Source organism: Podarcis liolepis (assembly GCF_965112155.1).
Source record: "Podarcis liolepis genome assembly, chromosome: 3".
NCBI classification, from domain to species: Eukaryota; Metazoa; Chordata; class Lepidosauria; order Squamata; family Lacertidae; genus Podarcis; species Podarcis liolepis.
In genome coordinates this window covers 23,212,660-23,236,706 of record NC_139557.1, presented here as the reverse complement: position 1 = coordinate 23,236,706, position 24,047 = coordinate 23,212,660, and the positions used below count along the sequence as shown (strand labels likewise).

Here is a 24,047-nt window from a genome sequence, read left to right as displayed (position 1 = left end):
GGGAGATAGGACTGCAGTTTCATATTTTCATAAAAATTGCTTTCCTTGGAAAAAAATGTTTGCTTTCCTTTGAAGGTTTTCATAACACACAATGCAGTGTTTACATATAAGAGTACAGAAAGTCACAGAGTACTGTTCCCACAAAAATTCCATTAATAGCTCAGTAAGGAAAGTGTCTGGTGTGTGGTGCTGAATATGTATAAATTATTTCTAATCCCAAAACAAGACCAAAAGTTTCTGAAATAGCTCATGGGAATAATAGACTGTTTAGTAATACGAACAGAGTAAATCTCATTTCTGATCCCTTCTAGCTGAAGGCATAGTTCTCACTGCTACCTCAAAGTAATTCATGTTTTATTATTAACTTTTAGAATCTCAATTTGTTTTGTTTGTAATAACAGTTATTTTGATAGTTTGGGGAAAATCTCAACATTGTTGGGAAAGAGAGCACATGGGCACACTGACCTTTAAAGCAATGCTCTTTTTGACATTACAATTTATTTTCTAGTGACATGAGATAATCTCTTTAGTTTCAGTTGGAGGGAGAAGGAGGGGGCAGTGTTCCAGTAAAAAGCGCACACTGATCAATAATGTTTTCTTAAAATATATTAGCTTTAATTGAAATCATTTTTCATCAGGAGTTTCAGGCTGCACACTAAATGAGATACTGCAGAGTATTTCTATGAAAGTATGATCTGTCTTTTTTGAAGTAGCTTCAAAAAGCCTGTCAAATGTGTACAACAGTTGCTTGACAGCTCAAATAAAGGAAATGAAATAATCTATGGGCTAGTTCACACAACATTGATCCAGCCAAGGATAGTCTCCGAGTCACAGCAGACTGAGCCAAAGCTTCCCTCATAAAAACGTAACAGATGACTCAGGCACTCCATTTAAGACTTGGTTCACATGACACCTCCATTTTTTGGGGAATCATAAGAGGTAGAAGGCATACTGCATCAGTCAAACAAGCAGGTATACGCACTGAATATATGGCTTACAGTGGGACGCGGGTGGCGCTGTGGGTTAAACCACAGAGCCTAGGGCTTGCTGATCAGAAGGTCGCGGTTTGAATCCCCGCAAAGGGGTGAGCTCCCGTTGCTCAGTCCCTGCTCCTGCCAACCTAGCAGTTCGAAAGCACAGGCTTCAATGTACAGTTAAGCTCTTTAAATCTCATGGTGTTCAACGGGGATTTAGTACACCAGTCATTTTCTGGATTGCACTGATGGTTAAATAGAGTTCACTCTTTTAGGGAGACTGCTCTTTTTTTAAAAAAAGGGTTAGTGCATGTGCTAGATAAAACTTGGAAAGAATTTGGCAAAATGCCTGTAAAAGAAGGTGAGAAATGAGGTTGTTATGCTAGCAGCACAGATGGACTGGAAGACATATGGGAAAGGTAGCTTTTTAAAGTTATTTTCCTCAAAAACAAAGGAACTTTTATTAGCATAAAAGCTTTTAAAGTAAGGAAGGATTTTAAAAAACACACACACCCTAAAATCATACCAAACGTGGGGGGGGGGGGAGAACCCTTGAGAGCTTATTTTCCACTCATTATTCTTTCTGGCTTTTGTGAAAGCATGTTACATTTGCAAATAAAGGCATGTTTCTAATATCTGTTCCCAAGATCTGGTTCTAGTCCTAACGCTCGAGTGCACAGAATCAAGGCATCCTAACCTTACTGTATCTCACCTTTGATTTTCAAGCAGCAATTTAGATTCCCACAAGGTAATTTTGATAAAAGCATCTCATTTTGTTGCACAATATTATACGCCATTCTTTTTTAAGAAAAGAAAAGCCGGACAGAGAGAACGGGAATCCCAACCAAATAAATGTTCTTTTTGCACCACTTAAGAGAGAGAACATTAAAACAGACACTTTGCAGAAGTTAGAAGCCTTCCTGTAACACCTTTTTCTTCCAAGTGTTTTTTTGCTTACTAAGCTACAAGGAAAGAGACGCACTGTTGAGAACTTTCCTGAAATATGCTTTTAATAACCTCACTGATTCAATTGTTCAGTACGCAAGCCTCTTAATACTACATGGGCAATTGCTGTTTCACTGATAGCTTACTAGCTATCTCACATAACTTCCCCAAGGTAATACACAATTGCATCACAGCTTTAAGTTCCAGTACTTGTTTGTTCCTACCCTGACTATAGAATTCAGATTTCTAGCAGTGCATCGGAAACTAACGTCTACTTCAGGAAGGGGAAAGAAAAGAAGATAGCTATCCTTTACTTTATATTATTGGAATAACTATACTGTTTCTGGACTGCAATTTATAAATGCTTTGCAGCGTGAATATGTTTCAGAAGCCCACACCAAGATTGTGGAAAAAGAAGAAAATGTACAAGCACTGGCAGTTGGTTTTTATCTGTATCTGGTTAATTTTAAGTCTCTTTGTTTTCAGAATTTTGTTTTTTAAAAAAGAATATTGTATCTTTTTATGCAAGCTGCTTAGATTTTTTAAAAGCACTATTTGCATCCTGCCAAATAAGTTTCTTTTATTATTATTATTACAAGGAATATAAGGGTTTTCCCCCCCAGGAACAAAAGTGGTCAAAAGCAAGCATTTCCTACCATTTCAAAGCAAGGTCAATTTACAGCAATGGGCAGAAAGAAATAACCTGGGCTCATACATGGCACAAACTATGACCATTAACGAAGGCATGGACAGGAGGGGATTTGCTTCCCCTCGTATGTCAGTAAAGCAGTACTTGTACCAAGTACTGGAATACACTTCAGTGAATTTCGCAAGATTGGGGGATTGCGGATTTACAACTGAAACAAGCTGATGATATGTCTCCCCAGGCTGCAGAACTCTTGCAAGAATACTAGCCTGCTTTGAAAGCATGGTTGAAGAAGGGTTGACATCAATACTGGGAGCCCCCAAACTTGGTATGTTTAGGTTTGCAAAGCAATGAGCAGAAGAGAGGTTACCAAAACAACATCTCAGAAAAGGTGTGATATTTTCCCCCAAACAATTACAGAAGCAGATTAAATACCAATATTGTAATCCCACACCACTAACAGCAGAACGAGTAGCGCTTTTAGAGCCACTCCAAAAATGGTTACACTAATGGAAAAAACTGCTCTGATATAAAAGTAGTAAGGCAGGCATTGTTGCCTTGCAACAAACCAATTGGTGCAGCAGTTTAGCGAGCAGATTAGCTACAGCAAGAGAGTGTGCATCTTTGTATATCGTTGCAAGTCACCCCAGATACAGCTTCTGAGGCAAGGAAGGAAGGGCTACCCCTATACTATCCATATAACCAGTTATCAATAATCAATATATTCAATATATATTCACATATGCTTACACGAATCAAGGATTACAGTATTTTATAAATCCACTTGAATCAAAAGGGAAGCTGTGCCTTAGCTAAAAATGCAAACTGCTTGGAACAGCAAGTAGGAACCGACCTTTCCCCTAGAAACATCTGTGAACCCCGGACAAGACATGAATCAGAGATTCTGGTACAAATTCCCCATCAGGAACAGGCTAAATAAATCCTCAGAACAGGAAGAGCAAAACCACAGAATGTCCAAGCTCCCTGTCCTGTCATAACTAGGGGAAAGGTTAGACTGAGCGTCACTGGGAGCATTGGAAAGCGGAACTTGAACCCTGTGCTGGACCAGTGCTATACCAGTAGCTAGGAGCGTGACAACTGCTTGCTGATTGGCTGATATTTTGCTGACCAAGTTATGAGTCCTTCATGATTGTCTTATGATCTATGATTTGCTGTGATTTGCTCAGGTATAAAGACCCCTGTATTTCTGTCAATCGGGGTCCCAGTTCTTTGGAAGAGATTCCAACTGGGTCCTTATTGCCTGGCAATAAACTTCACCTTCTTATTCTCCATTGCTGCGTCTGGCTGATCCTTATCACTTGCTTCACTTCGTGTGCATCAGTCTTTAGCAGGCATGGTGAACTAGGTAACGTGACAAGCAGCCATAAATTCAGAAGTTGGCACCATTTAAAAGGCACATTTGTGACAAAACAGAATACACTCTGCTTTAAAAGGGGGGGGGGGGAGCTTACCTTACAGTTCCCAGAATCTGTATTTAAATCAATCTCTTGCAATCAGAAGTAACCACAAGATTCCAACTCCTTAAAGCAAGGGGTCTAAGAAACCAAACCACCTAGGAAGGGAAAAAGAAGAAAATGTAAATTTCTGAAAATGAAATTCAACTGAAATATATAAACAAATAAATTCATGCTAGCAGAAGTTTCATATACAACGCTTAATTTGAAGGACAATGATTCCCCCCACAAGAGAAACAAAAATATGTACACAGAGAGCCAAATAGTTTGTTTCGTTGCCTCCATTACTTACACAGAACTAAATCTGACAACAATGCGCCATGCTATAATATCGCTAACAACAGTATTTTTACCAAAACTTTGGGCTAGTATTTTTACCAAAACTTTGGGCTGGATGGGTGAAATCATTCACGCATTTAGCCAGAATGGAGCAGTAAATCTTTTGCTGGATCATACCATTTTAGTACAGCGGCAGGGAGAATTCAAACAACCCTACCACCTGCAGCCTGGAATGATATAGTCCACAAAAAGCGAGGTTTAGTCTTTACTGTTTTGATTCCACTGGCAGATTTTGAGCAGGATAGCAAGCTGTTTCCTTCAAAAGGTGTAAAAACACCCTTAAAATACTACCTGAAACCCAAGGTGGTATTGAACATATGACATAGTGTTCAAGAACAGCATGAGAAGGAATCTATGCATAATAAAGGAGGAAACTATAATAATAAACTTTTGCCCTTAAGGAAACATGCTAAAGTCACAGTTCAATGGGTGATATTCACCTAATTTTTTATACAGAGTAAACCTACTGAAATTGATTAATTTCACTGGGTATACTGTCAGTAAACCTGAGTTGCATACTGACCATTTTTATTTTTATTTTTGAGTACGGACAATTTTGGTACCCAGTTATAAAAGAACATCAAGACAGTTTTATATCCATGTGCTCTAGCTCAGATGTAATAAATGTGGAAATAATCCTAAAGACAGGAGGTGGCATGCATTCCTACAAAATGAACTGCTGCCATTACCTCAGAATCAATATAATTTTTTTTCTTTTAAAGTGAATATAACACCACATATTGATTTTGTATTTTCAGTACATCACATTTCAGCCTCGTGTAACAAAGATTTTAAAGAGACGGGAGAAAGGAGTCCTGCAAAGGTAAATGAGATACTAGATAGTTTAGTAGCTGAAACTGAGAGTCATCTCACAGTTACGCTTCTCCGACCTGTGTAGGAAAAGAAAAGCAAAATCCATATGTACAAGTGAACAAGCCACGCTTTTCACCGTGACACATGCTAGGAGACTATGTTTTGACACCTACAGTGCAGCGCTCAGGTGCAATACCAAGCCATTAACGGTGGTTAAGCTAAGCAGCAAAAATCAGCATCTGTTTGGCTTGGCACTGCATTTGTGGCTTCTTAAGTTTAGAGAAAAGGTAAGAAAGTAGGAGAAATGAGAGCGGTTTCTAAAATCATGCATGATGTGAAGAAAGCCAGCACTGGGAGGAATGAAGCAGTGGACTGATTCCCATGTAATGCTAAGCCATAATTGTTGATCAAACCATTGCTTGTCTCACAGATGAACAAACCATGGCTCGTTCTCTCTACTTTGTGTTGTTTTCCATTAATCACATGTAACAAAGGCAATTCAAAATACAATAAACACCAACACAATCAGCTAGTTTGTCATTTCTCGGGGGGAAAGGTACAATAGCTTAAAGTCAGAATCACTACTTTGTTGTTTAGTCGTGTCCGACTCTTCGTGACCCCATGGACCAGAGCACGCCAGGCACTCCTGTCTTCCACTGCCTCCCGCAGTTTGGTCAGACTCATGTTTGTAGCTTTGAGAACACTGTCCAACCATCTCATCCTCTGTCTTCCCCTTCTCCTTGTGCCCTCCATCTTTCCCAGCATCAGCGTCTTTTCCAGGGAGTCTTCTCTTCTCATGAGGTGGCCAAAGTATTGGAGCCTCAGCTTCAGGATCTGTCCTTACAGTGAGCACTCAGGGCTGGTTTCCTTCAGAATGGATACGTTTGATCTTCTTGCAGTCCATGGGACTCTCAAGAGTCTCCTCCAGCGCCATAATTCAAAAGCATCAATTCTTCGGCGATCAGCCTTCTTTATGGTCCAGCTCTCACTTCCATACATCACTACTGGGAAAACCATGGCTTTAACTATACGGACCTTTGTTGGCAAGGTGATGTCTCTGATTTATAATGCCTATTAAAAACTAATCCAATAGGTCTCTCTAGATGTTTCCATGAGTGTGAGGAGGTTGTCTTGATCAACTGTTGCTTTTCATATGGTAGAGGAGTGGATGTTGGGTGTTGTAAAGGATAAAGGACTCACCTTGCCTCTGGCTGTCCTGACCTGGCAGGTCAATCAGCCAAAGCTGTAGACCACACCTGAGCATACCAGGAATCTATTGACAGCCCTGGTGCAGAGGGCAAACATTTAGTTCTTTCTAAGCAGGCAGTTACCAGCAAAAATATCAACATCTCCCAATGAGATTTAGCTATTGTATTGATTTAGCTATTATTCCTAGCAAGGCTAACAAAGCAGTTGGGTTTATCATAATATTACAAATTGCTCCTATTTCTTCGAAGACTGCTGACTAAAAGCAGTACAGCTTGTCACAGTGCCACCAAAGATGTAGGAAAGTCCCTGCGGTATATTGCAACCCCTCCAACATTGGGCGCTTAATGGACTTTTTTGCTGTTTAATTGTCATTCATCCAATAATAAACATTTTTTCTCCATCAAATTATTCCTGAAAGCCTAGCTCCAATAACAAAATTATACCACATAGTAACCATTCAGCATTTGTAAGAACTAGATTGTTTAGTGTGACAGCATCTTCACTCTGGAACTCCCTGCTTATTGAAATCAAGAAGGTGCCTCCAACTATACTATTTTTGAAACCTTGTAAAAACACTCTCATTTAAACAAACCTACCCAAATGCTAAGAAAGTTGAGGTAATTTTAATCAGTTTCAGTGTTTTAACTTCTAAAGTATGGTTGTGAGTTTTTCTTGATTTTTAAAAATCTTTTTGTAAACCACTGCAGGTGTTTTTGTCGTTGTTGTTTACAATCAAGAAGTGTAGATATTTTATAAAAACAAACAGCAAACAAACAAATAACACCCCCCCCCCGATAAATACCTAGAGAACACTAGGGGTGGTAGAATCAATATCAGCACTTATAAAAACAAGCCGTCTTAAAAGAAAATGTTCCTATGCAAAAAATATGCAGACAAAAGTAAACCTTAATCGATCATCAATTGATCGTTTTATTTATACACGGCCTTTCCAAAGTCAAAACCATGCTCAAGTTGGCTTACAATATATTATTATTCCACTTATGGCCAGACAGGAACACTTTGGTTTGATAAGAATTAAGTTGTTGTTGATGTACCAGGATTTATGTTTTAATTAGCAAAGATAGATACACACACACACACACACACACACACACACACACACACAGTAATACCTCCGTGAACATCTGCCTTGTCTAGCGTCCATTCCAGCAAACGTCCACGGCAAATCCAGAAGTACCAGGACGGGTTACTTCTGGGTTTTCCGCTCGCGCACACGCAAAGCGCAAACCACTCTGCATGCATGCGCAGACGCAGCACTTTGCCCTGCGTCCATTTCTGCTAGCAGCTGGGTCTCCAGAACGGATCCCGGTCAAAATAAGGTATGACTGTATATTATATATTTTTATAGCCTTAGAAGCTTAACATTAAGAGACAAAAGTTATTAACAACGTGGCAGGTGCATGATTTTCTGTTCTTCTACAGGGTTGCACTTTCCCTGCATTACACTGAACACCGGGACTGAAAAGGAAGGACAACAGCAAGATCATATATACCACCATATATATCATATATACAGTGGTGCCTCGCAAGACGAAATTAATCCATTCCGCGAGTCTCTTCGTCTAGCGGTTTCTTCGTCTTGCGAAGCAGCCCTATTAGCGGCTTAGCAGATTAGCGCTATTAGCGGCTATTAAAGGCTTAGCGGATTAGCAGCTAAAAGGCTATTAGTGGCTTAGCGGCTTAGAAAAGGGGGGGGAGCGGGGGAAAATCGGAACACTTGCAAGACATTTTTATCTTGCAAAGCAAGCCCATAGGGAAAATCGTCTTGCGAAGCAGGACAAAAACGGAAAACCCTTTCGTCTAGCGGGTTTTCCGTCTTGCGAGGCATTCGTCTTGCGGGCCACCACAGTACCACCCCCACTTCCAGCATCTATGAAATCAGTTTAACTCATTCACATTGCTGTGTAATTAGAGTGGCTGGGGAAACCCATCCAGATGGGCGGGGTATAAATAATAAATTGTTATTGTTATAGAAATCCTTTTCTAGGGTTCGCAACAGGCCGAAAGGACTCCTAAATTGGATAAGCAAAAGAGCTAGCTGCCCATGTATTAAGCTCAACACAGGGACATTCAAGGCAGAGATTATTTGAGTAAGAAAATCAAAATTTTGTACAAGTAGAGAAGCATGGTAACTGCAACAGTTCATAATTACAGCGGCACACAAATTCTTTTGCTAGCAGCTCTTTTCTTTCCATGCACAGTTCTCTTTGGACCCAACCCCAATTCTTTTATATAAAATGGATTATATATTCCCCAAGGGCACATAAGGTGTTTCTGTGTAGTTCACATAGCAAATTTCACAAAGGCTAGGAGACTAAAGTTGGCTATCAAACACTCATTTATAGCTGGATTATTCTACCTTTTAAGAGAAATGAGAAGGAGTGGCACATATACCACACCTAAAATGTAAGGAAAAAATAAAAGAAAAATATCCTATATAAATATAATCTTGTGTAATAAAACAGCAACTGTTGGCAGGGTCAGTTTAAAAAAACAAAAACAGGAGGTTTATTAAGTATGAAAGAATGTGCTATTTGCTAAATGTGCATCTTACCAATACTCATATAATATAAACTTAAGAAAACCAAGCCTATCTAATTATTTAACCTCTATTTTGTTTTACTATAAATCCTAATATTTATGTGAGATAACTCTCCATTAAGCAAGATAATATGAGCAGAAGGGGAAGCTTAAATAGTCCCCCCCCCCTTCTTGGCGTTTTCTGTTCCTTATCTTTTTTATTAAATTTTAGGCAAAAAGTTTGCAAATTGTAGAGCTAAATTTGCTAATAGAATCTATGTATAAAAACTCTGTATATGCCAACTTGGCATTTATTAACAAGTTTGAAATTTAAAATAAAGTAAGATCACACTGAGGACAGAAGTGCCTGGCGTGCTCTGGTCCATGGGGTCACGAAGAGTCGGACACGACTAAACGACTAAACAACAACAACAACAACAAGATCACACTGCAATATCATTTGCCTTTCGTTTTCTCTTCTCTGCCCAAGTAGAGACAGGCTCAAGCTAGATGAGTATTATTGCTGAAGGATAAAACGAACTCTTCTCTGGGTATTTCAGTGCTGCACAAAGCAGTGTGAAAATCTTCTCTTCCTACTTTGGTGTATTTTAGCGATTGATGTATTACTTATACTACATAAAATACCACTGCACATTTGTAGATGGCAATGATTTACTTTTTCCCTATCTTAGAGGTGTGTGTATAACACACTATCTATGCTATTTTCTAAAAAAAAAAAAAATTAGTCGCAAAAAAAATCAAGGCAGCATACAACAATATGCATAGGTACAATAAAACATAAGGTAAAGGTAAAGGTACCCCTGCCCGTATGGGCCAGTCGTGTCCGACTCTAGGGTTGTGCGCCCATCTCACTTAAGAGGCCGGGGCCCAGCGCTGTCTGGAGACACTTCCGGGTCACGTGGCCAGCGTGACGAAGCTGCAGCTGGCGAGCCAGCACCAGCGCAGCACACGGAAACGCCGTTTACCTTCCCGCTAGAAAGCGGTACCTATTTATCTACTTGCACTTAGGGGTGCTTTCGAACTGCTAGATGGGCAGGAGCTGGGACCGAACGACAGGAGCTCACCCCGACGCGGGGATTCGAACCGCCGACCATGCGATCGGCAAGCCCTAGGCGCTGAGGTTTTACCCACAGCGCCACCCGCGTCCCACAATAAAACATAAGGTATCATAAAAAAGCAGAAAAATCACACAAAATAAGTGAGTGGCTCATCTTCAGAAAATTTTAAGCAAATGGCTTTACTTTGTTAAGTAGGTCTGTTGGCATAATGAGGTCTTCAAAAGACTCCTGAAAGTTAGGAGTGAGGATACCTGCTAAATCTCTGCTGGAAGAATATTCCACATTGTGGGACTGGCAATATTAAATACTCGACTTGAAATCAGCTGGGCTTCTGTAACACTGAATACAACTAACAGTGCTGCTACAAAGGACCTCAGTGATCAAGCTTGGATGTAAGGGCTCAGGTATCCTGGACCCAAGTCTTCTGGGCTTTGTATATTAACACAAGAACCTTGAACCTCAACCAGTAACATAGGGGAAACAGATATTTTCGCAGAGGTGTCAAATGCTGTCAGCTGTCGACTGTCTGCTGCCATGAGTAGTTCTGCACTTGCTGGGCCTTCCAAATCAGCCCAAGGGAAGCTCAAACTGAGTGCATTGCAGTAATTCAGTCTTGAGGTTACGAATACGCGGGACTACAGTGGTCAGGCTGTCCCATTCCAAACATGGCTATATCTGGTGCACCAGGCGAAGCTGCAAAAAAGGCATTCCTAGCCACAGAGGTCACTCTTGTGTTTCTAACAACCAAGATGCATCCAAGAACACCTCCAAGCTACATACATGCTCCTTTAGAAAGAGTGCACCCCTGTCCAGAAAAGACAGTTGGCCTATCATTCAGACATGGGAACCACCTACCCACAGAGCTTCCATCTTCTTAGGATTTAAACTACTGGGTCTCATCCAGTCCACCATTGCACTAAGGCGCTAGTCCAGGGCATACACAGCCATTCCTGATTCAGATGTTACGGCGATATAGAAATATGCGTCACCAGCATACAGATGACACTGTGCTCCAAGAATCATAATGACCACGCCCAACACCTTCATATAGATGTTAGATAACACTGGAGACAGAATAGTGCCCCGTAGAATCCCATAGCCAGGTGGCCAATGAGCATCCCCCACATGCTACTCCCTGGACATGATGACACAGGTAGGACTGGAACCTTGGTAATACAGTCAAGAGTCCTCAATACCCATGCGGAATAGTCAGCTCAGGAAAGTATCATGGTCAATAGTAGCAAAAGCTACTGAGACACCTAGCATGAGTAACAGGGTCACACTCCCCCATCTCTCTCCTGATAAATCTCAGGGGGATCAAGGCTAATTCAGTCCCCAAACCAGCCCTCAACCCAGATGAAGTGGACCCAGCTAATCAGGGTCAACTGGGAATACTCTGCAGTTGTTCAGCAACCACCTTATCCGCTGCCTTCCCCACTGTCAAAAGTGATGCTGGCAACTGCCTGGTAGCTATTACACAGCACTTGGTCTAGGTGAGGCTTTTTGAAGAGCAAACACCACCCCTGCTTCTTAAGAGCAATGGGCACCCCCCCCCATCGTGCAATAATTCGTTTACATACACCTGTACCAACTTGGTCGGCCTGTTCCAACTAGCTTTAAACCAGCCAGAGAAGGCAGGTGTCCAAAGGGCACGTGGTCAGATGCATTCCTTTGATGACTGCCGTGAAATTACAGGGGGTAAATTAGCAGCTTTTATTTTTCCTTCAAAACTTTCCAACAAACACTGGGTGAAAATTGATGTTGTGATAGATGTAAAGCTTAAAAACACCAGTCTGTGTGACATATTTGGATGGAAAATTAGACACTCAGAAGTTTGGTTGTTTTCAGGCACACAGAGCTTTCAAGATTGCTGCCAACACTTTCTGACATTACTGCAAGCTATATATTTCCAAGAGTCCTAAAATCTTATTGTGGGGGGGGGGGTTTGGGGGGGGGTCAGATTTAAGAGAGAGAGACAGAGAGACTGAACAGCTTCAATAGCAAGATGTTTAAACATTAGCAATGGGGGAATCACAGATGCAAACCCAGAAACGCCCCCTTTAAAAAGCACGATGTATGTTTATTAAACAGGAGCTTGCAGTCTTACACTTTTTTGTTTTATATGCGAAGTAGGAACCCCCCGCCCCAAATCTTTGCACAGTGTGAATGAACGAATACAGTTGCCAACTGGCTAGGAAAAACAAAGAAACAGTAATAAATTCCTGAGGTTTGGCATACGGAAATTATAAAATAATTTCCAAATTCTTCCCTGCTATTTCTGCATCGCTTTGAGGTGGCAAATCTGTGTCTGGGCTGTACTACTTCAGGTCACAGATTCAGGGAAACATAACTGATTATATTTTTTTTACATACAAATAAGTTCTTTTCACACAGGAAGCTTTATTTTTTGTATGGAGAAGCATTTGGTCGTATCAACCTCCACCTGTAGCCTGACGTATAGCAAGATTTACGTTCGAATGATAACCCAGCCCAAGCCCATGAGGGGGCAGCTCTAGGAGCCAGTTCATAAGACGGCAACACAATTCAAAGTGTTGGTGCTGACCTTTAAAGCCCTAAACGGCCTCGGTCCAGTATACCTGAAGGAGCGTCTCCACCCCCATCATTCTGCCCGGACGCTGAGGTCCAGCGCCGAGGGCCTTCTGGCGGTTCCCTCACTGCGAGAAGCAAAGCTACAGGGAACCAGGCAGAGGGCCTTCTCGGTAGTGGCGCCCGCCCTGTGGAACGCCCTTCCAGCAGATGTCAAAGCGATAAACAACTACCTGACATTCAGAAGACATCTTAAGGCAGCCCTGTTCAGGGAAGTTTTTAACGTGTGATATTTTACTGTATTTTTGGTTTTTATGGAAGCCGCCCAGAGTGGCTGGGGAGGCCCAGCCAGATGGGCGGGGTATAAATAATAAATTTTTTAAAAAATGTGATCCACCCAAAGTGGAGCAAATAATCTGTTTCACTGAGGGCAAGGCTTGTTGGATCTACTTTGTTTTTTACTCGTCCACCAGCCAGAATAGGGTGCAAAAAAAATACAGTTGGAATTAAAGAACACAATACAATGTGAGCCAAAAAATTGTTTTCGGTACCAGAATTGAGATACATGAGGTACAGTCATACCTCATGTTACGTTTGCTTCATGATACGTTTTTTCAGGTTGTGTCCCGTGGTGACCCGGAAGTACCGGAAAGGGTTACTTCTGGGTTTCGCCACTCTTCACCGCTCGTGCATGCGCAGATGTGCAAAATGACGTCACGCGCATGTGCAGAAGCAGTGAATCGCAACCTGCACATGCGCAGACGCCCCGCTGCAGGTTGCGTTCTGCTAATGTTGCGAACGGGCCTCCGGAACGGATCCCGTTCGCAACCAGAGGTACCACTGTATTGTTCACAATCCTTCCATACAAAAGTCCACTTCTGCATAGTCCCCTCCCACATTTCAACAGTCTTAATTTAGAACAGAATGAATATGAAGGCTATCTAACTATCCCCACAGGTTTATGGCTGAGTGTGCAACCACTCATTATCAATATTGCAGTCCAATCTGTATTATAACTCTTTATGGTCACATCTACTGAATTGCAACAAACTCAATTAATATAAAGTCCCAGGGTAAGGTTCACACATGCTCTAATACACACAGGTGACACAAAGAGAAATTAATAGATTTGGTCATGATCAGATTGGGATTCCATTCCCAAGGTCACAGGCAAGGTGTCTAGTGGTCATTCCTATCAGACCTTGAATTAATGACAGAATTAAAATCATCATCTTCATTGATTAAGTGTTTCTCACCAAGGGAGAAAGCATGATCCTGAGAACTCTTGATGAAGCAGAGATTCATCCCATGCTACTCTTGGATGGACTCTATAAAGACACAATGCAGGTACATTAACCTGAATGACACTGAGGCAGTCTTTCTAGCAATTTGGCTTGCTTTATTTCCACCGAAGCCTCTTCCACCTCATTTGAGCGAGTGAGCACACATTTTAAATCACGATGAGAGACTCCAATTTTCACATCTTCATGGATGCAGTGTCAAATATATTTGTAATGGGTTCATCTATTATCTGTCAGTGCTGAGCAAACTAGGTGAGAAAATAATGGTTAGTGGTACATTAGGTGGAATCCATGCCTGATGAAAATGAACACAGTGTTAATGGAGTTGTTAAGAGTTTTGTTTGTTTGCTCAATCCATGCAGCCCATCTCAAGTTCATAATTGCATCTCACATAGGAGCAGGGGGTTTAAAGAGCTGGGTCTCTTTTTTGCAACATAGCTCTTTTATTTTAGAGGCAGAAATCTGATAGATATGCTCAAACGACTGCACCATAGTAGCTTTGTTGGCAGTAAATGTTAGTTTATAAAAACGCAGGAAGAAAGGAAAAGAAATATGAGCAATAAACGGAAGTTACCATATAAAAGCATGGAAGAGGCCCTGACAAAAAAAATGCTTGATAAGGCACTATGATTTCTCAGCTCAGATTTGTTGGTGCCCAGAAAAGCACGCAGGTTTTCTGAGGATATAAAAAAAATGAAGAGGCTTCCATTTCGATATTTGTAAATCAGGAATTGCTAAATGAGGGGCATTGCAGAGGTGGAGTGGGAAATGAGAATCAACAAATAATCTAAGCTAGCATTCCTCCCTCAGACACTCACAGTTAGAAAATGGAGGCAATATTGGAGTCCTTGTGCTGGAGAAATGGTTTCCAGTTTCCTAACAGACTGATCACAGTGGGGAATTACTTCTCTGGAAGCATGCACAAAAATCTGGCTGCATGACAATATTAAGCTGCCTGCACTGGACTGGATCCAAAAGTCAAAGCTAGCCACCCAACATCTGGTCCAATGAAAGAAAAGACTCAAAGCACTTCATTTGCAACATGTTTTTATGAGTCTCGTTTATTCATTATATGTGGAAGCAATGCCTTTGATCCAGTATGTGTGATATAGTCCCCACCAATACCTGCCTCCAGCTGTAGCTCTCTGGGCAACATCCTACACCATCAATGTGTCACCTGACCATTCTAGGTGGCTTTTTATTGGGTCCAGTGAGTTGCAGCACAAAGTCTGTGCGAATCCAAGCCTGTTCCTCATATTTTCTATGGAGAAAGTAGTGCCAAGAGAAAGTCCATCCCTGAGATCAAATTTTGAACCAGACTTTTACTTAGACATATATATATATTATCTATTTATTTAATTCTGTGTACCTAAAAATGCTCTGGTGAGTCTCCGGATCACAAGTGTCCTATAATAAACTGCATGACTCATCACTTGACAATGGAAGAGGATATTATGCAATAAAAATAGATATAAATTTAATGCATCTAATCTCTGATGGATGAACAGAAGTCTATCGTTTTATTTTTCCAAGTTAACATTAATGTTTAATATACTGGAGAGAACTGCTTCACAGAGTTCTACATTATTCAGTAACTTGTGCAATCATAAAGCGGCTTTGCACATCATTATTGTTCCAAGACTGTCCACTTCCTACAGACTATCTTGCTTAGGCAGCTGTGTACCTTGTAGGTAATGGACACTTTTGACACAGAAAAGTGAAGGTGCCCTAACAGTCAGTTGTCATTTCAATAGAACTCCACCCACTCTGCATCCCCCCCAGCTAGGTAACACGCAAATTATCTGTGCTGGCCTCTGCTTAATTGATAGCACACCTCTATGTCATAAACCAATTATCAGCATTTGACACAATCAGCACTTGCTAGTTTGAAAAGTAATTAAAATTTCTGGGCTGTCTCCTACAATAAAAAACACAATCTGAAGTAGCACTACTGAGAAAGTTGTTACGCTCAGCCCATCATTCCAATTCCACCTCTATCAATCACGGTAGGCCTCAGTGAATATACAGAGCCGAGGCAGATAAACAGCAATGTTTATGATGTGCAGCTGGTGGTACTTACCATTAACAGCAAAAGGAGCTTCAGTTAAATTAACATTCTTCATTCTTTCATTGCCATTTGTGGTTTGACAGATATACCTGGAGCCCATATAAATGACTCCTAGGAGCATGGATGAGCTGTCTGAATGCTATGCCATAAACTAGACCCCCTTATGGAAGCCACCACTGTAATTAAAACTCTGGAGGAGAGAGTTATGCTATTAGAGGTATTGAGTGGAGGTAGTGTGACCTACTTTAAATTTTAACAACCAGTCAACCACCAAATACCTCCATATTTACCAAACTAAAAATCCACAATGTTCTGCCCAATAAAGATAGTTGACATTTATCACCTTCTTCCATAATTTCTCTTGATGATGGGTTGAGTCGCTTAAGTATGAGTTCATCTTGTGCCCCACCCACTGAATTCCTTCCCTAAACCCTGTTTGTTCACAAGCTTTTATTTGATGGAGAAACTGCAGCAGCTGGTTCTGCTGGCAAAACATACAGCATCATTTAATCTCTTGGATCACCAAAAGTCAACTGAACTCTGCAATGTTAAAGTCTCACATAAGACTTGGTTTGGAGAACAGGAAGACTATTGTTGTACGTTCACTTGGGGCCTGAAGACAGAGGGGTTTAAAGTTGTTGTTCAGAGCCAATCCACACACTCAAGAGAAGCACAGAGGAGGTTCAAAGACAGAATCACTTCAGAATTCACGCTGGGTGTTGTATGGTCAAATGTTCCCATACATTAAGAAAACCCTACACTAGGAAGACGAAGAGATGGAAAGTAAGAAAATCAAGGAAAAGTGCACTTTCCGTGTCCCAGACTAACATTGAAAAATCCTATAAAATGTTTCCTGTTCCTGAATGAGCAACATTATCTAAATTGCATAAAAGGCACATTAATGTCCATGTTCTCTCTAGAAACACATGCACTTCTGTTTTAAGCCATAGCTTTCCTTTGCTTACTACCATAATGATGCTTTCCATTTTCCACTCCCCAAGTATCAATCTGCAAAAAGATATGTTTAGTTAGCTTACACCACATTTACTTGTAACTTCCATGTCCAGCACTGTATATTGGTGTGTTTCACTCCTTCAAAATATAGGATAATTCTACATACTAAAGTTTGGTTGGAATCAGTCTGTCTCGGGAGACAACGCAAGAGTGCGCCTTCATGGGAGAAGCAAAAATGTTGGTGAGTTACAGCATCTGCTGTGGCTATAGAGATGGATGTGGGAGAGACATGTTTGGTTGCAGGTGGGGCAGATGGGCTGATACAGGTCCACCATGACAGTTCTTCACTCTGCTCTGCCTTATACCAAAGTAAAGCCATTGGTCTATCTAGCTTAGTACGGTCTACACTGACTCACCAGTGTTCTCACCTGGCTCTCCGTGGTTTCAGCTTGGAGAATTCCCTCACCCACACATATCAGGGCCATGACTTCAAGAACTTCCAAATTTCCAGAAAAGTTATATTTAATCCCCTACACACATTTCCTATGCTGGAGTTCAGAGGGCAGAATTTCAGCCCAGATTTGACTCAGACATCATAGCTTTACAGATTTTAAAAATAAACAAAACATGCAGCAGCATCCAGACATTCAATTAGCAAGCTGAGGTTTTATGGAGCATCAAAAAATGCTGCTGTAGAAGTAGTTACATCAATACTACACCAGAGGCAAAAAAAACAACAACCAAAAACGAAAATGTGCAGGCAAAGAAAGCAAATGATGGTATTCAATAAGGTAGTACAATAACAGTCTTTGTGTTATTAATAATGTATTTTTAACGGTATGCTTTGAAGAATTTATAAATTCAGATTATTAACATGACCTAGAGTGAAAAGGTGGATTAACAAAGGTCTAAAGCTAATATTTATTGCAAACACACACACACACACACACACACACACACACACACACACACACACACACAGTCTATGTTTAGTCTGGGGTTATAAAGACAATTGTTTGCAGTGAACTGTGCTTTTTTTAAATAAAAAATAAAACTTTTGTGCTTCAAACACAGAAGCGCTTGTTGCAATATTGCCGCTTTTGATCCCAAAACATATTTTTAAAACAATCCCTGACTATGAAAATATACAAGAATCAGTTACTTCTTTCCTAGCACAAATCCAGGCTAAAGGAATTTCAACACCCACCTAGGGCAGTAAGGAAGACAGTAAAGTCTGAAAGTCTCTACTACCAATTCCTCCTGAAGATCATTACATCCCAAAAGTGTACCAATAGTAGGCCTTGTTATTAATTAAAAATGGCTCCCTTGGCTAAGCTTCTATATTAGAGTGAGCACCTCTCTAATGGCCACTGAGGCCACACACATATCTGCTAGAAGACAAGTGGAGTTGGCCTGGATAAAGTGAAACAGTGAGGCCCCTTTCCTTAGGTCTGCTGAGACCGATTGCATTTTACACTACTTCTGTTAGTCTTCTAAATAATAAATAAAAATGTATTGAGCCGAACGTTGCTGAGGCAGAGTTTGGGGAGCTCACAGAGTTCATTCTGCTTGACAGAATACAGTAGGTGCTTCAGAAAAAAAGCTTACCAAGGCACCTTTTCCACACAAATAGCCTGAGGCAAATACTTAACTGCACACCTGGTTAATACTTCTGCCAAGGTTCATGGGAGTGCGCAATAAGGGGTTCTAATGCTTTCTAGTTTTAGAACATTCGACTTGGCAAACTAATAGGAGTTTTTTTATTAAAAAAAGAGGTAAGGTAAAGGACACCTGGACGGTTAAGTCCAGTCAAAGATGACTATAGGGTTGCGGTGCTCATCTCGCTTTCAGACCGAGGGAGCCGGTGTTTGTTTGCAGACAGCTTTCTGGGTCATGTGGCCAGCATGACTAAACAGCTCCTGGTGCATGGAGGACCATGATCAATGCCAGAGTGCATGGAAATGCCCTTTATCTTCTGACTACAGCGGTACCTATTTATCTACTTGCACTTGCATGCTTTCAAACTGCTAGGTTGGCAGGAGCTGGGACCAAACAATGGGAGCTCACCCCGTCGCGGGGATTCAAACCGCCATGCCCAAGAGGCTCTGTGGTTCAGACCACAGCACCACCCGTGTCCACAAACTAAGAAATGAAGGCCTACACCAAAGAGCCTAAATGTTGTATGTCAATCGAAAAATATGTATTGTGGGGGCCCAAGTACTACGATAGATACATCTTGTTACTTTTGAATTTAGTTTTGTGGCAATTTTGTCATGAGGGAACTGCTGCTTCCATTCTGGCCTTCCCGTCAGGCCTGCTAAGATCAGCAGCCTCTGGTGAGGAGAATTGAGTCATTTTAGGCCTTGTTCCCTTGCTGAGCTGCAAAAATGTCTGCCCCCCCCCCCCCACTGGACGCTCTGTGGTGTGGTTCTGACTTCTAACACCATGTCTAACAAGCACCAGAGACTTCAGTAGATTAACAGTAACCTTTATGGGTCCGTATAGTAAAGCTATGATTTTCCCAGTAGTGATGTATGAAAGTGAGAGCTGGACCATAAAGAAGGCCGACTGCTGAAGAATTGATGCTTTTGAATTATGGTGCTAGAGGAGACTCTTGAGAGTCCCATGGACTGCAAGAAGATCAAACGCATCCATTCTTAAGGAAATCAGCCCTGAGTGTTGACTGGAAGGACAAATCATGAAGCTGAGGCTCCAATACTTTGGCCACCTCATGAGAAGAGAAGACTCCCTGGAAAAGACCCTGATGTTGGGAAAGATGGAGGGCACAAGGAGAAGGGGACGACAGAGGACGAGATGGCTGGACAGTGTTCTCGAAGCTACCAACATGAGTTTGACCAAACTGCAGGAAGCAGCGGAAGACAGGAGTGCCTGACATGCTCTGGTCCATGGGGTCACAAAGAGTTGGACACAACTAAATGACTAAACAACAACAACAACCTTTATTGTCTAAAAGTATCTACAACAGCCTTCAGAAACTCGCTACTGTAGGTGTTAGTTGTCCTTCAGTCCAACATTCAGTTTCCATCCCATATTATGCTAGGCGTTGCCATACCTATTTAGGATCACACTTCATCACAATACGCCTGAGCTGTGTTTCCAGGGGCATGGAAGAGATAACACAAAAGAAAGGCAATATCTAACAATGGTCGGCATACGTGTGTCCAAAGACCAGACACATACATCCTCTTCAAGAGGGAGTGGCATTCAAGGAGGAGCTGATCAGCCACTACAGTACTTAAGAAACATTCCTTGGACACTGAAGAGCTTAATAACTAAAAATCCATTAGTTCCTAATATATCCTTCATGGGTATCATGCTTGAGCTGGTAGTGGTCCTGCAAGTCTAGTGGCTCTTGAATGAAACTTATCCGAAGCCACTTCAGTTAGCCTTCATGCCTCAATTTTCTCTCTAACACACACCCCACATATATATATATATATGCTATTATCTGAAGCCACGTCAGTTGGCCTTCATGCCACAATCTGGTACATACCTTTATTCCTCTCTAACACACAACCCACAGAATATTTTTTTAATAGCTATACTATGCATACCTACACGCACCCTAAGCCATTAATTTAAGTCAGTATATCAATGGTTTAATTGTATTTAATGCTATTTAAACCATTAATGGGTAATAAATTCTGTTCCGCTTCCTCATGCGAGCCTTCGTGCTGAAGAGAGCAGCCCTTTGTATACAACTGTTCTCCTTATCATAAATCCCCACACATGCTTGTTCTGTTTATCTTCCATTAGGATCTTTCACAGTACTGTGCCTTAGATCAATCCAGATGCTTTAACAGCACCTTCAGAAAGCACAGGCCTAATGCTAACAGCCGTTTACAGAGACCAGGAATGCTAGTTATACAAGGTCATAACACAATGCGGCTACTAAAGGCTGGTATCTGATGAGGCCCAAGGGACGCTTGCTGATGTGCCTGGAAACATTTCCTTCACCAGGTGCAGGCCTACGAAAGACAACAGAGCATCGTGTAAGAACCGATCAGCTCTTGGGAGCAGATAAAATTAATGCCTAGCTGTAGTTTGGATGAAAAGAATGATAGCTCAAGCGAGGCTCAGAAGGAGGAACAACAACAACAACAACAAAAACCAGTAGCAGAAGCTACACTGCACAGGTTCTTTTTTCCACCGAACACATAGATTAACAGTATGACTCAGCCACCCTCTCAAGACTAAAGAGATTCAGCAGTATGCTATCTATAATTTCTTCACCATTCGTTCGCATGCGCCAAAATGCAACCCACTCTGCTGTGCATGGCAAAAGGACACATCAGGTTGCGGTGGGGGAAGCGATGCAACAACTTCCTCTCTGAGACGGCATAAGTGGATAGACACAAAAGGGGGTGACTATACCCAGTTTCCAGTTTAAATGATGGTGGGGAGGATGTACAGTGGTACCTCGGGTTACATACGCTTCAGGTTACATACGCTTCAGGTTACAGACTCCACTAATCCAGAAATAGTACCTCAGGTTAAGAACTTTGCTTCAGGATGAGAACAGAAATCGTGCTCCGGTGGTGTGGCAGCAGCAGGAGGCCCCAATAGCTAAAGTGGTGCTTCAGTTTAAGAACAGTTTCAGGTTAAGAACAGACCTCCGGAACGAATTAAGTTCTTAACCCGAGGTACCACTGTATAAGATAGACAAAAACAATGGAATTCAGAGGCATTTGAACAGGCAACCAGCACACAAGCTTCAAGATACCGAAAGAGAAAAAGACAATGACATTTGGTATCCCAATTACAAAAATGGGTTCTCAAGGTGTAAGCATGTAAGATTCTGACTGGAGGAATTCTAAAAATGAACAAGGAATTAATGAGGGACAAACAACAGAATTGTTAGGCAGTGCAGAGAAAGGTATCACAACTGTGTTAAGCATTATTTCACACAAGCCACTTTACCTCAGTGCCTGTTTTTATGTTTTATTTTGTGCCTTATGAGAACATTGCTGAGAGAAGGAAGTGAAATGAACAAGAACAAATTAGAAAAGCTACTGGTATTTTCGTAATACCTATATTATAAACATGCAAGATCCTACTTGCTCAAACATTACTAGTGATTAGCACCAATTCTGTAACAAGCTCTGCAAAGAGATTATGGGGTTTTATCGAGACTTGGGTGGATGTGGTTGATTTCTTAATTTAACAACTTGCACACAGGTCTTCCAATATCTAACACCACAGCATGTGCCATGATTGGTATAAAGGGGTTCATAAGTATTCCTTCAAACAACATGATTAAGGAGAACAATAATGACTGCACATAGCGTTAAATAAATAGGCTCCAAATGGATCAAAACTGTAAGTCTGGCAGTGCAGAGATCAATTTTAAGTTATACAAACTATTTGAAATGCAGCCTTCTTTCAATAACACTCCTATGCGCCAAAGGAAAAAATGAGCATTTTTATGCATTTCAGACACAGAACCCTTTGAAGATCTGAAGATAAACTACTTCTTTCAGATAATTTAGATTTTTATGGTATTTCCTGGTCTTGCCAGAGATGAAATACTATTTTAAAAATCATTGCTTTATACAATTTGGTTTGCATAGATTTTAGTTCCGAGCAAGACATTTACAATTCCATCATGCAGAACGATGGAATAGAAAAGGTAAGCTTCAGCCATGTATTGTTTTACTGTGACAAAAATGCTCTATTTTTTCAAAATGATCTTGCCTCTACTGCAATCATTTTCTTGATTAGATAGTTTTCTATATGAGGTAAGGCTGGGGGAGGAGAATAGCTACATATATTTTCTGGATTCATCTTCCCCTTGTTGACAAAAAAAAGTATGTTTAAATTCAGTTATCTTCCCTTTCCTAAGCTCCTTTTATAGCAGTCTCCAAGAGATGGATGGTGGTGGAACATAGACAAGGTGGAAGCCCTTTCCTTGAACTTCAAAAGCAATGACTGAGAACTGGGTTGCTTTAGGCTGTCTTTGGTTACAGCAGTCTCATTACTACATCATTTTGGTTCTCCAATATGCCAGTACAAAGTTGGGGAAAGGAAGGTAGTGGCTATGGATATTATATGGTCTTGTGGACAAGGTGCTTAGATCCATCTGGGTGACCACTAGCAGCATGGGGGGAAGGGGACAACTGACTGGGCCAGGGAGGTGATTAATGTGGACTTGCAAGAGAGAGTGGTCCCTGCCTACTTGAAGGAGGCAGTGGTAAAACAAGAGACTCTCCTTGGATTTGGAGAATCTAAGTAACCGCTGGCCAGTGACCAATTACTCCTCCTTGGGCAAGGTTCTTGAGCAGGTGGTTAAGCACCAGATCCAGGTCCTCTTGGAGGAAACTGCTTTTCTAGATCCCTTTCAGTTTGGGTTTAGGCTAAGCTTTGGTACAGAAACTGCTTTGGTCACCTCTGTCGGCAAAGACATAGGTGTCCTTTCATTCTCCTTGACCTTTCAGTGGCTTTTGATACCATCTACCGTGGTATTCTTCTGTAGCAGCTGTCAGAGTTAGGGGCGGGTGGCACCATTTTGCAGTGGTTCCAGTCCTACTGGGATGGTTGCTTCCAGAGGGTAATGCTTGGGGAGTGCTTTCTAGGCCTGTGGAGCCTTCAAGGTGGGGTTCCTCAGGGTTCAATTTTGTTCCCCATACTGTTTAACATCTACCCATCTTCTATGATGCTGAACTCAGTGTTAATGGTAAAACACTTTGCAAAAGGAAGCTGAACTGTATAAATCATACTACAGCACAGTGCAATGTCTTCAGCCATGTCTCCTTTTAATTCGAATCCTGTTTCCAACTGCATGACTCCAACACTAAGGATGAATGCTAATTAATGGGCAAACAGATCAGGTCACCTAGGCCATTTTTAAAGATGGTCTACTTACATCTACCTGCAGGGTAGAAAGAGCCTGTGAAATTGGTTTTACTAGCTTGAGTATGAGCCAAGGAGAGAGTTTTTAATTAGAGCTGCTTTTTTCTTGCTGGACTAAGTATTTAGCGATTCCAGGGCTGCTGCATCTGATTTGACACTAACTGTTTAGCCGCTGCTTGTTGGCGATACCTACTGCAAAACCTATGTGTTTATAAAGAAGATATTACAGGACATAATTTTTTTTTTTTAAAGTATTCAGCTGTCTTACCTGAAAAGTGAGCTCCTG

The 24,047-nt window shown here is 41.3% G+C and overlaps 1 protein-coding gene and 1 long non-coding RNA gene across 4 annotated transcripts in view; one reads left to right on the top strand and one right to left on the bottom strand.

The window, feature by feature from the left end:
* KLHL29 (kelch like family member 29) overlaps positions 1–24,047 on the bottom strand; it is a 424,682-nt gene that overhangs the window by 364,836 nt on the left and 35,799 nt on the right. For both annotated transcript variants that reach the window (XM_083495560.1, XM_083495561.1), the window contains exon 2: positions 4,038–4,138. The gene's annotated coding sequence lies outside the window, so the exon portion shown is untranslated. The remainder of the gene's footprint in view (positions 1–4,037; positions 4,139–24,047) is intronic.
* Positions 1,574–7,936, top strand: LOC310703489. Of its 2 annotated transcripts, none has more exons than XR_014524185.1 (3): positions 1,574–1,722; positions 5,138–5,202; positions 7,845–7,936. It is a non-coding gene; the product is annotated as an uncharacterized lncRNA (long non-coding RNA). The 2 variants fall into 2 exon arrangements; XR_014524186.1 differs by lacking the exon at positions 1,574–1,722 and adding an exon at positions 2,551–2,893.